Here is a 15,165-nt window from a genome sequence, read left to right as displayed (position 1 = left end):
CACAAACTTCCTAGTCAAGTGAGGAGCCTTGAAATTAATGAATGGCCTTTATTTGGATGTAGAGAATGAGACCAAGGAAAAATGGCAGGAAATATTTCGAATCAAGAATGATGGTGAGCAAGTTGAAGTTGAAATAGTTGATGTCACTGAGCAAGATCCTGATATCACCGAGCAAGACCCTACTGACACTATACAAATTGATGAGGATATCATGGACACCAAGGCACAAGAATAGGAAATGATAGAAGGGAATGCATATGCCAAACTAGTATCCAGTGAGTCAGTTTTAGAACAAGTTCAGCCCTATCCTCCAGTCACTCAGCCTATTTCAACTGAGGCCCCTTAGGATACGGAACAAGGAACAGAGGGTCACAAGTCTACAGAAGGAGAAGCTACTTCTCAGGCCACCGAGGAACGAACCTCTCAAGCCCCTTCAAGTACTGAAAATGTTACAACTGAGAGCCCAAGCAAGGATTCACTGAAGGCTACATCAGAGGTTCAAGAAATTGACAAAAGTGTTGCCTCTACCGAGCAACCTACCGAGGGTCAACAAGCCTCTCAAGCCATTGTATTAGTTCAACCAGTGAAAACTAAAGAAAAGAAAATAAAAAAGCATAGTTTCAAATTAGATTTGAAAAAACCAATAGTGTTGCCAAATGTAGACATATCCAAATTAAAAGGGCAAGCACTCATTGAATTCGGTGAACTATGCAAAGCCAAAGCAAAACAGGAAAAGCAAATGGCTATTCAAAAGAAAAACAAAGTACTTCAGAAGGTGAAAGCACTATTAACTGATATGCTACCTAGAGCTATAGTGTCAAAAGATGTAGCCATCCATATTCAACTGGATGAACTCCTCAATCAGATCAAGACATCTGGAGTAGAGGCATCTGAATATTTGAGCAAATTGAAGGACAAAGATCTCACTGCTAAAATGATTGAAGAGGTACAGAAAGCCATTGCTATTGGCAAAGTAAAACTTGTCAAATTTATTGCTGAGTTGTCCCCTCAACTCAAGCATATTCTTTATTTATTTCAGAAACTCTGTACATTCTCTTTATTCATTAAAGATATCAAAAATTAAATAGAAGTGATTGAGAAAGAGATCATTGATCTCTCAAATAAGTTGACCACTGAGTCAAATTCTATTCAGAATTTCTATACCAAGCTACAAAAGCTCATGGCTCAACAATTGGAACTTAGGAATGAAGAGCACAAAATAAGGATGGACATTATGACTCTTCAAACCTCATTCATTGCACACCTGTCCTCCGCCCAAGAGCAGATCAACAAGGCTACCTCCCTATCCACTCAACAAGAGGGAAGAACCTTAGATGGACTAATTTCACTATTAGCTGACATTACAGCTCAGAATTCACTCATGGATAGTGTCAAGGATGCCCTCTTTGCCACTCTTACCGATGCCAGGACAAAGTACAAATCCATTTTTGACTAGTTGCCTCCACCAAATGGTAACTAAGTTTTGATATTTGTCAAAAAGGGGGAGTATAGTATCAAAGTATCAAATGGGGAGTGTAGTATACAGGGGAGTATACCGAGTAGAACAGAGTATCCAAATGCACAGTTAATTTTGAAAGGGGGAGCAGTGAACCGAGCAGTGACAACCGAGTAGTTAATATAGAATATTGATCACAACACATGCATAATCAGAGTTTTGTACAGTATATTGATAAGGGGAGTATATTTGAATATACTATTTTATTGACAAATGTATATACTGTCTGATTAGTCAAATTTTGTAAGTATATATATTTTTGAGTTATGACTTTGGAAGAAGTTTTGTCAAACATCTCAACTAATGTAAAAAGGGGAGATTGTTACTACTTACTAAGTTGCCATTAGTTTTATGTCCAAAGTCATTCTATATATACTCTAGTCGGTTACTACTACCAAAATATTCAGTCGGTAAGCACAAAGCAGTCGATTATAGAAGAAAGTAGTCACAGAGCCTAGTATACACCGAGATGTCTACCGAGTATCACTAATGTGTCTACCGAGCAGCAAAAATGATATACCGAGTTGATATACACCAAGTGAAATGTGTTACCAGATTCATTGAACCTGGACACTTATGTGGAAACGTGTTACAAGATCGAGGAACATAGAATTGTTATCACATTGGAAATTGCACCTTAAAGATTTTGTATGATCTTGAGGTCATCTATCCAATGAAATATTTTTTATGGTTATTCATTCGATAAATCTGTGTAGGGGAAAAAGCGAGACTAGGACAATGTACCCTAATCCTAACTTTTGACACACATTGCGGAATACGAAAGAGCCTAGAGATATCGCACAATTGGCTACTTCTTTTGGTGAAAGAGAGAGCCACGGGATATCTATTAGGATTTCTATTCCCTTGTTGAAATTGAAAGCTAAAATGATACAAGTTCAAACCCTAACCTCAAAATGTAAGTATGAACTAGTAACAAGTTTGCAGAATTGAGATTAAACAATGAACAGCTGTAAATGTAAGGATAAAATAAGAATGCAGATATGTACCTCGAGTCGAAATCAGACTGAAAATGTTCGGGACGGGTGCGCGGGGGCCACTGTCCTGAAAACTGCACCGGAAACCACTGTTTTGCACCCTGAAACACTGTCTGGAAACTGCCGGAAAGCTGTCTGTCCCGAGGACCAGGGCGCCCAGCGCCTCTGTCCCAGGGACCAGGGTGCCCAGCGCCCCTGTCCTGGTAGGAACAGGGCACCCAGCGCCCCTGTCCTGGTCTTCTGAGCTGCAATTTTACACAGGGTTCTGTCTCAGTCTCCTCTTTCCGGATCTGTGTCCTACGGCGTCGTCCGAATCCCGAAACCTGCAATAATATCTGAAAAGGGGGAAGGGCGGCTATATAGGGTTTTGCCTTAGTCAAACCCCCACTTTGGTGATTTCCACCTACATGAATAGCCAAGTTGTTTTGTAAAATGTATTGTGTGTGCAGACCTAGTGTGTGTGCAAGGTCCAAAAAAATGCAAGAAAGCAAACTAGAGCAACCTAGAAAGTAAACCCTAATTGCTTGTAAATGATAATGCAAATGCTCTAAATCAAGATGCAATGTGATCTAAAGCATGAATAAATGATATATCAAAGCTTATGTAAGGACATGAAAACAATATGAAATCATACCCAACCCTCAAGGGAGGAGTACAAGCCAATCTTCAGTCGGTAATCTCCTATTATTCTTCAATGTCTTCCAAGCCCTAATTGGATGAATGAATGAATTGGATAGATGCTTGATAGAATGATGTTGAGTGTTGTTGAAGTCTTCAAAGATCTGCTCTGTCGCTGCATATGAAGTTCCTGGAAACAAAAATCCGATCCCTTCCAATGAGGAAAGAGAGCTTTTATGTATGAAACCCTAGGTCGTAAATTCGTATTTTGGCCGACCTAGAGATTGAATATCCCGCCAATTTCTTGGGGTTAAGCTTTATTTTATGATTGGATCGTGCTCCCAAAATTTTGGGAAAAATGTCCGGGACCATGTTGCATGGGCGCCATGGTCCCGACAACTTTTCACCAAATTTTCAGGGCCGTCGGATATGATGATTTTAGAGAGAATCCCGAAGTTACAGGCGATTTCGAGATGTTTAGACCCCGAAACCAAGCCCCCAAGTTCGAAATAGGACTTAATTAGGGTTTTTGATTAAGTGATGTATTGGAGGAATAAAATGCGAAGGGCGCGCTTTAGTGAAAGGGCCCAACTTTATGATGTAGAGAATGATGAAATAAGACCTTAGACCTAATTAATTTGATTAATTAAGTGCTTAAGGAGAAATGCAATGCAGAATGCAAAATGCGCTAAGGCGGGTGCTAAACTAGGTGTGAAATTGTACCACCCTAGCGAGTGCGTACAATTTACGACGCTACATTTAGCCCCCACTTTAGCGGTCATATGAGTACTACATGCATATGGAAGCTAAAGTACAGAAAAGTAAACATTATTTGAAAAAAGGATATATCCATAAGTCGTCGGACGAAGCCCCCAGCGGTATCTGCAGTACACAGTTAGGAACTGCACCCTACAAAACAAACGTTAGATCACAAAATCACCTAATGCTTACTAGGGAAAGTGATGAAATCTGTGAGTAGCTATATGCCCCCCCCTGTTTCGACTTGCTTATTTAGGGAGGTGAAACAGGGTAGCATGTTTACTTGTGACAAATTGTGTAATAGAGTGTTGATGAGGGGTGTTCACTAAATAGGCTTCATCAGAGCACTTTTTGGAACATCCTGAGAGTAGGAGAAGGAAAATACGATTCCAACGCAACAAATGGCTCGAAAATCACATCTCCCAAACCCAAGTTATGATAAAATGAATGATAGGGGAAAAATTAGGGTTTCGAGAAGTAAGAATAGACAAACGAGAGTATATACTTCGAAAGTGACACTTGTATTCGTCACTTTGCCGATTTCAGGATACTATTCAGTGCAGCAGAGCCCACCTAATCATCATGCCTTCACGACGACCGGAGCGTCCCACGAGGATCGAGATCCTGCGCCAAGCCGTGATCGACGACGAGCCACTGGACGAGGTGAGTTGACTGAACGTTTGACTTTTGATTTCTCGCATGTTTGACTTTTCCGTGATCGAATGCAGACCCTGAACACCGACCGGGGCCCACCTAGGGTGCCCTGGTCCCTGAGGGGCGCCCTGGTCCCCCCAGGGCGCCATGGTCCCTGACAGGGGCGCCATGGTCCCTGCAGGGCGCCATGGTCCCTGACAGGGCGCCATGGTCCCCTCAGGGCGCCATGGTCCCTGATAGGGCGCCATGGTCCCTGACAGGGCGCCATGGTCCCCAATCAGGGCCTGGCAAGGGGTTACAAGGCAAGCATTCAATGTTCAACAGTTTGCATTTGCGATTTCGATGATTGAGTACTGATTTTGGTCATGTTTTCGTTTTGCAGGGTCTCCCGTACATGAGAGAGCATACAGTGGGACACATCCTTCGCACTTTGCGAGACCAGATTCCACGGCTGACTCAGTCAGAGAGAGACACCCTATCGATAGTAGGATTGTGGTACATGATTCTTATGCCGGCCATTCGATTTCATCCTGCGATGCTGATGGCACTGATGGAGAGATGGGATCTTGACACCTGTACCTTTCACCTTCCGGTAGGAGAGCTGACGGTCACACTCGAGGATGTGTACCGTATACTACGTCTTCCTATCAGAGGAGCGACAGTCAGATATGCGACTGATCGGGTAGCAGAGGATCATCAGAGGGAGCAGATGTACTGCATAGGGAGAGTCATGCCGAGCAAGACGAGAGGTCGTATCATGGTCAGCTGGCTCTTACATCCTACAGGAGAGATACCACTTCTGAGATGTCTCATGATAGCCATCATAGCATTAGCCGTCTGCCCTAATGGGCGACGGACACACATGCATGGGGGCCTCACATGGTGTATCAGAGGGATGGAGAGACACAGGAGAGTTTATGCATGGGGTCGGAGTATGCTTGCACATCTCTATCACGACCTTGAGGAGTATGTATTCAGACAGGGTTGTAGTTTGATGACATGCACACTTCTGCAGGTGTGGATCTTAGAGCACTTCACATGCACCAGGCCCGTCGGCTATCCACTGAGTATAGCGAGCGAGCGACCTAGGGTGTTCGCTTATCCACTGACCAGCGAGTGGAGATTTGGGGATTTGTTGTATTGGAGAGTGATTATTGACAGACTGACATCCGAGGTGATAGTGTGGAGACCTTACCTACTGATGCACAGATGGGATGGTATGGAGAGACAGTTAGCATGTCTACAGAGGAACCGCCTACTGCGAGGACGATATGCACACATCATAGTCCCTTTCTACTTTGACCGAGTATGGAGGCAGTTCGGACTAGAGTAGTGTGTTCCAGCCGATGTGCCCATCTATACTCGACACTCACGGGTCCTTCCCAGACCTAGAGCAGTAGCGAGACCGATGGTGGATGATATCGAGACGACAGACTTGGAGGGATCAGATCAGGATGTAGTCACTGACTATTCTGCAGAGCCTGGAGCACAGCGTAGATATGTTTCATGGTTCATGAGATCATATCCAGGTCCTATCTTTCCACCAGATCATCCGACAGGCTATCCAGGCCCATGGAGACATGGAGACCGAGATGAGGATGAGGGATCCAGGTCAGAGGAGCCAGATGAGGGAGAGGGTCATGAGGAGACGGGAGATCCTGATCCACCTACAGGCGATCAGCCCAGTGACAAGGAGGAGGAGGATGCAGATAGAGAGGAGGATGAGGAGGATGCAGGTGATGATGCGGATGAGGATGAGGATGATGAGGAGGACGACAAGGAGGATGATAGAGATGATGAGGAGGAGTCAGATGTAGCTCCCCACCATTCAGGAGACGATACCATAGCTCTGGATCCACCTTTTATTCCCCAACAGGAGGAACAGGAGGCGATACGGAGACCTGTCACCAGTACCATCCAGCCTACACCCATCGTGGATAGAGTATTCGAGTGAGGGGAGCCTAGCGGTTCCCAATCACAGATGCTACCATATCATGATCCCTACTGGCGCGAGGGAGATCCAGGTATAGTAGGTTTATATTGATTTGATTAATGCTTTGATGATATAGAATGGTACTAACAAAGATCTATTCTACTACCATAGCTAATGTGCAGGACTGGCGTTCCTTGATTCAGCAGGCAATGACAGACATCTCCATGATAGCACAGATTCCTAGTTCCTCACAGATTACCTACAGGCCTCAGGGGAACGCGGGTCGGCATGAGGATTTGTTTTTCCCATTCCGATTACAGGTAGATATATGGAGGGAGAGAGAGAGAATCCTATCAGAGGATCTCCGTCAGGCGCGGCAGAGAGAGGGAGTCCTATCGGAGGATCTCCATCAGGCGCGGCAGAGAGAGAGAGTCCTATCAGAGGATCTCCATCAGGCGGGGCAAAGAGAGAGAGTCTTATCAGAGGACCTCCAGCAGGTGCGGCAAGATCTAGTAGCGGCCCAGACCGAGGCTACCACCTATCGTGCGATCCTCATGGATAGGGATCGTAGGAGTTCCTCTCGGAGTCAATCACGATCTGTATCGCGCTACACACCCATGGGTCCACCTCCACGGCCAGATCAAGAGGGAGCATCCAGTCGACACTCTCCAGCCACTAGCCCTAGGGATAGGAGATGATTGTATGATGTAAGAGAGAGATCACATTTTGGATATACAGTGACCTATGTTTGTACACGATCCACACATATGTATGTATATATACATGCTTCTCGTTCTATCTCAAATGTGTTATCTTTAATGCCTAAAACAATGTATATTTTGTTTTCATTAAATCTAATACATTTGGTAAATTTACATGTATATTCAGAATTTAGTTTCTATGTGATCGATTTCTCAATGCTCCATGATTAAATTGATACATGTGTGACTTAATTAAAATATTTAATCAAGTACGACATTGACAATAAGGAAGAAATATGCATTAAGTCTAAGAATCATATAACTAATGTGATTTAATTTTGAACTTAAACACAACATGATACGATTCTACTTAACACATAAAGACATTGTATAATATGCTAGCATAATGAAAAATGTAAATCTTTTACAATTTACATAAATGAATTCAAGACAAACCTATAAAGTGAGAAGACATGCTTGTTAGGAACGAAGCAATATAGATCAAACATCATAACATTTAATTCTATTTTGCTTTTAATTAAGAAACACTAACATATTATCCAATGTTGAAGAAGATAGATAAGAAGTGAAGAATTTAAGCATAATATCTACGCAAGTGCATAGCATTGATAGGTTCTTTAAGAGGCGTACCGTCTACATCCGCTATTTTGTAAGCACCTGATCCATAATCCTCAATAACGATATATGGTCCAAGCCAATTAGGACTAAATTTTCCCTTTTCGGCCGACAAGGCATTCACATTGCGTTGATTCTCATAAAGGACTAAATCACCTACTGAGAAGGAACGTTGAATGACCTTATCATTATAGCTTCGCTGTAGGGTTTTGTGATACGCTTGAATATGCTCAAGAGCGTTTATATGCTGTTCATCAAGCATCTCAAGCTGTTGAAGTCGTTGTTCTCTATAAGAGTCATCATCTACTATACCTTTAAGAGAAACCCTAAGTGATGGAATTTCTAACTCTAAGGGCATAATAGCATCAGCACCATAAACAAGATTATAAGGAGTAGTTCCCGTAGCAATTCGTACACTTGTTCGGTAGGCCCAAAGAGCGTAGATTAGCTGGTTACTCCAATCCTTACCATGCTTATTTACGGTTTTACGAAGAATTTGCTCAATTATCTTATTGGATGATTCAGCTTGACCATTTGACTGAGGGTAATATGGTGTAGAAAATCGATGTTTGATATGATATTTCTCGAGGAATTTCTTCACATCCTTGTTCTTAAACGATGTTCCATTATCCGAGATAATAGTGGAAGGTATCCCAAATCGAGAAATAATGTTTTCTAGAAGAAATTGACAAATCACTTCAGCAGTAGTAGAGCGAAGGGGAATAGCCTCTACCCACTTCATAAAGTAATCTGTTGCGGTTATAATGAAGGTGTGTCCTTGAGATGAAGGAGGAGAGATTTTTCCAATAAGATCCAAACCCCATGCGGAGAAAGGCCAAGAAGCTACTTGAGAACGAAGTTCTTGGGCAGGAGCATGAATCAGATTATTGTGTTGTTGACATTGGTGACATTTCTTAACAAATGAGAAGGAATCCTTCTGCATAGTTTGCCAATAGTATCCCATATGAAGCAACCTATGAACCAGGGATTTGCCCCCAAAATGCCCCCCACAAGCACCCGAATGTGCCTCTTCAAGAGCAACAGGGATTTTCGACTTGTTAAGACAACGAAGAAGAAGACCATCATAACCCCTTCGATAAAGGACATTAGAAAGGATGATATACCTAGCAGACAGCTTGCAGATTCTAGCCCTAGTGTTCCTATTAGCAGAATTAGGGAAGGTACCATCGGTCAAATATCTTACAATATGCGAGAACCATTCATCTGAGTCTACAAAGTCACAACATGTTACCAAGCTAGAATCATCTTCAATAGCTGGAGAAGTAAGATTGTGAATAATGAAGTTAAGATCGACCATAGGGTCCTCTAAAGATACTAACGAAGCCACACATGCCATCGCATCCGCATGTCGGTTATCTTTTCGAGGGACAGGTTCCATGGTATAAGAATCAAAATTTTGTAATAAAGATATAGCAAGGTCTTTATATTGTGATAATTTGTCTTGTTTTGCTTGATATATTCCTGTTACTTGTCTTATAATTAATTGCGAATCTCCATAGATATGTATGTGTTTTATATTAAGAGCTAGGGCTGCTTTTATTCCTGCTATAAGAGCCTCATACTCAGCAATGTTATTGGTACACAGGAAATTTAGACGATATGATAAGGGAATAGGTTTCTTTGTAGGAGAAACCAAAACAACACCTGCCCCCGATCCCGTACGGCACTTAGAGCCATCAAAATATAACTCCCAGGTTTCATCTTTCTCTATAGAAAGAATGAAATCATCAGGAAAGGACTCAGGGTTAGGGAATGAAAAAGGTGAAGGAGCCTCAACTAAGTGATCAGTCAACGCTTGTCCTTTAATTGCTCTTTGTGAAACAAATTTAAGGTCAAATTCAGTTAACATCATAACCCACTTAGCAAGACGTCCTGATAAATCAGTTTTAGAGAAAAGATGCTTCAATGGATCAAACTTAACCATGACATGGACTTCTGAATTTAAAAGATAATGTCTCAATTTCTGAGTTGCAAACACCACGGCCAAGCATTGTCTTTCTATCACAGAATATCGGGTCTCATAATCGAGTAAGGTACGACTTATGTAATACACCGGACACTCCTTACCATCTTTATCATGTTGTGCTAACAATGCTGCGAGAGCATGAGAAGAAGCAGCTGTATACAAGATAAAGGGTTTAGAAGGTTCGACAGGTTGAAGAATAGGAGGACTAGCTAAATACACTTTTAAATCTTCAAATGCTTGTTGACAATCCTCATTCCACTGAAAAGTGATATCCTTTTTAAGAAGTTGAGTAAAAGGAAAGGTGCGATCCGCAAGTTGAGACACAAACCTACGAATAGCTTGAATCTTTCCTTGTAAGCTTTTAAGTTGAGATACATTTCGAGGAGGTGGCATGTTAACAATAGCATCTATTTTCTTAGTGTCCACCTCAATCCCACGATGCGAAACTATGAACCCTAATAGTTTTCCACTATCCACACCAAAAACACATTTTCGGGGATTCAAGCGCATGTGATATTTACGAATTCTTTCGAAGATTTGATGAAGGACTTTAACATGATCCATGCGAAGAAAGGATTTAGCCAAAATATCATCAACGTAATCCTCTAAAATCTTATGCATATAATCATGAAAGATAAGGGTCATCGCTCGTTGATAAGTTGCACCGGCGTTTTTAAGTCCAAAAGGCATCATTATCCAACAAAACGTACCCCAAGGAGTGGTGAAAGCGGTTTTGTATTGATCTTGAGGGTTAATGAAAATTTGATTGTAGCCTGAAAAACCATCCATGAAGGATAAGAGGGCATGTCCTGCCGTAGAATCAACTATCATATCAATGTTTGGAAGAGGGAAATCATCTTTTAAAGAAGCCTTATTTAGATCCCGAAAGTTGGTACACATTCTTATTTTGTTATCTGGTTTAGCCATAGCGACAATGTTTGAAATCCATGGGGAATAGTCAATAGGGCGAATAAATCCAGCCTCCAATAACTTTTCAATCTCAGCTTTAACAAGCAGAGCTATCTTAGGATTCATTTTTCGAATCTTTTGTTTCACGGGCTTAGCATCAGGTACTAAGACGATATTATGAGTAACAATCTTAGGATCTATACCAGGCATGTCAGAATATGCCCAAGCAAAAATCTCAGGGAATTCATGCAATAGTTCTTCATATTGTTTTTGTTCCTCTTCATCCAAACATTTTCCAATTTTAATGATTTTTTCTTTGTTGCAAGGATCCATCTTAACATCAAGGGTATCACTTATGAGGAGATTACTTTGTTGAGGAGTATCCTTTAACTGAGGGAATTCTTTCACAGTCTTATCATTATCAATCTCTTTTCCAAAATAAGCTTCAGTGTTCAAACAATAAGGGAGTCCCCTATTGTGATGATAACGAGGAAGAGTGTCATAGGCTCCCAAGAACTCAGCTAAAGCGTCGTCGGTAGGGAAGATATCTAGAGCACAATCACCCGAAGAATCCTCATCAATATACTCAGGGTGTTGTATTGATAAAGATGTAGAGACGGCATTAACACTAATGCATGGTCTTTTAGAGGCTTTAGTACGTCTGCAGGGATTATAGCCAAGTCCAAAGGCATAATGTTGAAAATTAGTCTCTAGAGGAACTCTAATCTCTTGTTCATTAGCACCACAACCTTTTCCATGATACCCATGCTTAGCAAAAATGCGAAAACCACGACCATAGCGATCAGCCATTTCAGGAAAAGAAGGTGGTTTTTCATAAGATAAAGAATCAAACTCTTCATAGTTATAGATGTGAGAAGAGGAAGTTTGAGAAGCGGCCACAAAATTATTACTCATAGCTTCAGGCAGGGTTGATTATCTTTTAGTTTCTTCTTTCTTTCCAACTTTGTGATTTTCAGCTTCTTCCTTCTTTTCAACTTTAAGTTCTCTAGAAGGAATCTTATATTCACCCACAAAGGTAGGGTTAAAGTCAAGAGATCCCAAATCATCTTCTACGAGAACCTTCTCAGGATCAAAATCCTTTTTATGTGTAGCTTCAAGCCGAGAAGGATCTTCCTTAGGAATTCCAGATTCATCCCAGGGATTTTGATCATCGGAAAGCGAAGACTCATCGATAGGTTTCTTGTTTAAAGAGTCATCACTAGACGAGGACGGCTTAGAAGAATCTCCTTTGGAATTAGATGTTTGTAGACAAGCTTGAAAATTAGTATCTCCCATCAAAGTATATGTCTTATTGTTATAGATGAATTTAACTTGTCTATGCAATGTAGAGGGGACAGCTTGCATGCTGTGAATCCAAGGCCTCCCTAATAACAAGTTGTATGTTAAATTTCCCGGCATAACATGGATAGGAGTAGGCAAAGTAACAGGTCCCACTGTAAGAGGTAAGGTGATGATACCCAATGAAGTCTTAGCCACATTGTCAAAGCCACGAATAGAACGAGAGTCAGGCTCCATAAGAGATGTATCCACATTCATCTTATGCAATAGATTAATGCTACACACATTAAGGCCAGAGCCATTATCTACTAGTGTTCATCTTATAGCAGTGTCTTTCATGACAACCACAATCATCAAGGGATCATATTGTTGTTGGACTTCACTAGTAGGCAACTCATCTTGCGTAAACACAATTTGAGGTATAGGATTCATCACAGAGTTAACAAAAGATGCTATATTACTAGATGTATTCGGTGGAGGAACATTCAAATCTTTCAAGGCATCTTGTAACATTCCATGATGAGCGGAAGAAGTTTGAATCAAATCCCAAAGGGATATCTTAGCAGGGGTAGCCTTAAGCTGTTCTATGAGATCATATTCCTTACCCATAACTTGCGAAATATGGGGAGCTTGAGGAAGAATTGGTTGAGGATTAGGAAGAGAGACTGGAACAACAGGAGGAGGATTAGGTTGCTTATTATTTCTGGTATGATAAGTATGGGCAACCGCATGATAACTCTCTCTAGTTATTTGCTTAGCATAATTGTAAGGACTTATAGGTTGTCTTCCTTGCACGGTAATGATTGGTCTATTCGGAGTACAAAAGGAATCATGATCATACCTCCCTTGGACAGTAAGGAGAGGAGTCTTAGGAATTTGAAAGGTGGGAGAAGGATAAGCACTTTGGACTTCAAAGAGAGGTTTGTTATACTCATTCAGATTTATCATGTCAACCAACTTAGAGGTCTTGTTTTTGTTTGTAGGTTTCGACAAGGCCACAAAGTCATCAAGGGCATCATCCAACAAAGCATAATCATATCGGTCAAAAGGTTTGTCTTTTGATTCAAAAGGAGACATCTCCTCATAGAGGGGATTATTGAAAACAACCATGTTACTAGATTCAGGGGAAGAGTGGATAGGAATGTATCCTTGAGAGGAATCATTCGACTTATCTTTCTCATCACACCTAAATGGCATAGTAACAAGGTTTATGAGTTTTTGGCAAAATGAAGGTTTAGCATCCTTAGGGTTTAAAAACTCATCTAAAGCTTCATCTAATTCATCTTGGCTATACTCATAATAATCATCAAATGCATGAACATTTTGCAAATAAAAATCTGACATTTTGAAAAGATTGCATAAAATTTAAACACACAATGCAAAGAAACACAAGTTCTCTCTCTTTTTTTTTTTCTTTTTCTCTTTTAATGAAATGAAATGAAAACACACTAAATCTAGATCTAGATCTAACACATGCAATGCAAGAGGAAGCAATGATAGATTCACGTCGGGTTCACCAAAATGTGTAGGGGAAAAAGCGAGACTAGGACAATGTACCCTAATCCTAACTTTTGACACACATTGCGGAATACGAAAGAGCCTAGAGATATCGCACGATTGGCTACTTCTTTTGGTGAAAGAGAGAGCCACGGGATATCTATTAGGATTTCTATTCCCTTGTTGAAATTGAAAGCTAAAATGATACAAGTTCAAACCCTAACCTCGAAATGTAAGTATGAACTAGTAACAAGTTTGCAGAATTGAGATTAAACAATGAACAGCTGTAAATGTAAGGATAAAATAAGAATGCAGATATGTACCTGGAGTCGAAATCAGACTGAAAATGTTCAGGACGGGGGCGCGGGCGCCACTGTCCTGAAAACTGCATCGGAAACCACTGTTTTGCACCCTGAAACACTGTCTGGAAACTGTCGGAAAGCTGTCTGTCCGGAGGACCAGGGCGCCCAGCGCCTCTGTCCCAAGGACCAGGGCACCTAGCGCCCCTGTCCTGGTCTTCTGAGCTGCAATTTTACACAGGGTTCTGTCTCAGTCTCCTCTTTCCGGATCTGTGTCCTGCGGCGTCATCCGAATCCCGAAACCTGCAATAATATCTGAAAAGGGGGAAGGGCGGCTATATAGGGTTTTGCCTTAGTCAAACCCCCGCTTTGGTGATTTCCACCTCCACGAATAGCCAAGTTGTTTTGTAAAATGTATTGTGTGTGCAGACCTAGTGTGTGTGCAAGGTCCAAAAAAATGCAAGAAAGCAAACTAGAGCAACCTAGAAAGTAAACCCTAATTGCTTGTAAATGATAATGCAAATGCTCTAAATCAAGATGCAATGTGATCTAAAGCATGAATAAATGATATATCAAAGCTTATGTAAGGACATGAAAACAATATGAAATCATACCCAACCCTCAAGGGAGGAGTACAAGCCAATCTTCAGTCGGTAATCTCCTATTGTTCTTCAATGTCTTCCAAGCCCTAATTGGATGAATGAATGAATTGGATAGATGCTTGATAGAATGATGTTGAGTGTTGTTGAAGTCTTCAAATATCTGCTCTGTCGCTGCATATGAAGTTCCTGGAAACAAAAATCCGATCCCTTCCAATGAGGAAAGAGAGCTTTTATGTATGAAACCCTAGGTCATAAATTCGTATTTTGGCCGACCTAGAGATTGAATATCCCGCCAATTTCTTGGGGTTAAGCTTTATTTTATGATTGGATCGTGCTCCCAAAATTTCGGGAAAAATGTCCGGGACCATGTTGCATGGGCGCCATGGTCCCGACAACTTTTCACCAAATTTTCAGGGCCGTCGGATATGATGATTTTAGAGAGAATCCCGAAGTTACAGGCGATTTCGAGATGTTTAGACCCCGAAACCAAGCCCCCAAGTTCGAAATAGGACTTAATTAGGGTTTTTGATTAAGTGATGTATTGGAGGAATAAAATGCGAAGGGCGCGCTTTAGTGAAAGGGCCCAACTTTATGATGTAGAGAATGATGAAATAAGACCTTAGACCTAATTAATTTGATTAATTAAGTGCTTAAGGAGAAATGCAATGTAGAATGCAAAATGCGCTAAGGCGGGTGCTAAACTAGGTGTGAAATTGTACCACCCTAGCGAGTGCGTACAATTTACGACGCTACAAAATCA

Source organism: Cryptomeria japonica, chromosome 5, assembly GCF_030272615.1.
Source record: "Cryptomeria japonica chromosome 5, Sugi_1.0, whole genome shotgun sequence".
In the NCBI taxonomy this organism is placed as follows: Eukaryota; Viridiplantae; Streptophyta; class Pinopsida; order Cupressales; family Cupressaceae; genus Cryptomeria; species Cryptomeria japonica.
This window is presented reverse-complemented; position numbering follows the sequence as displayed.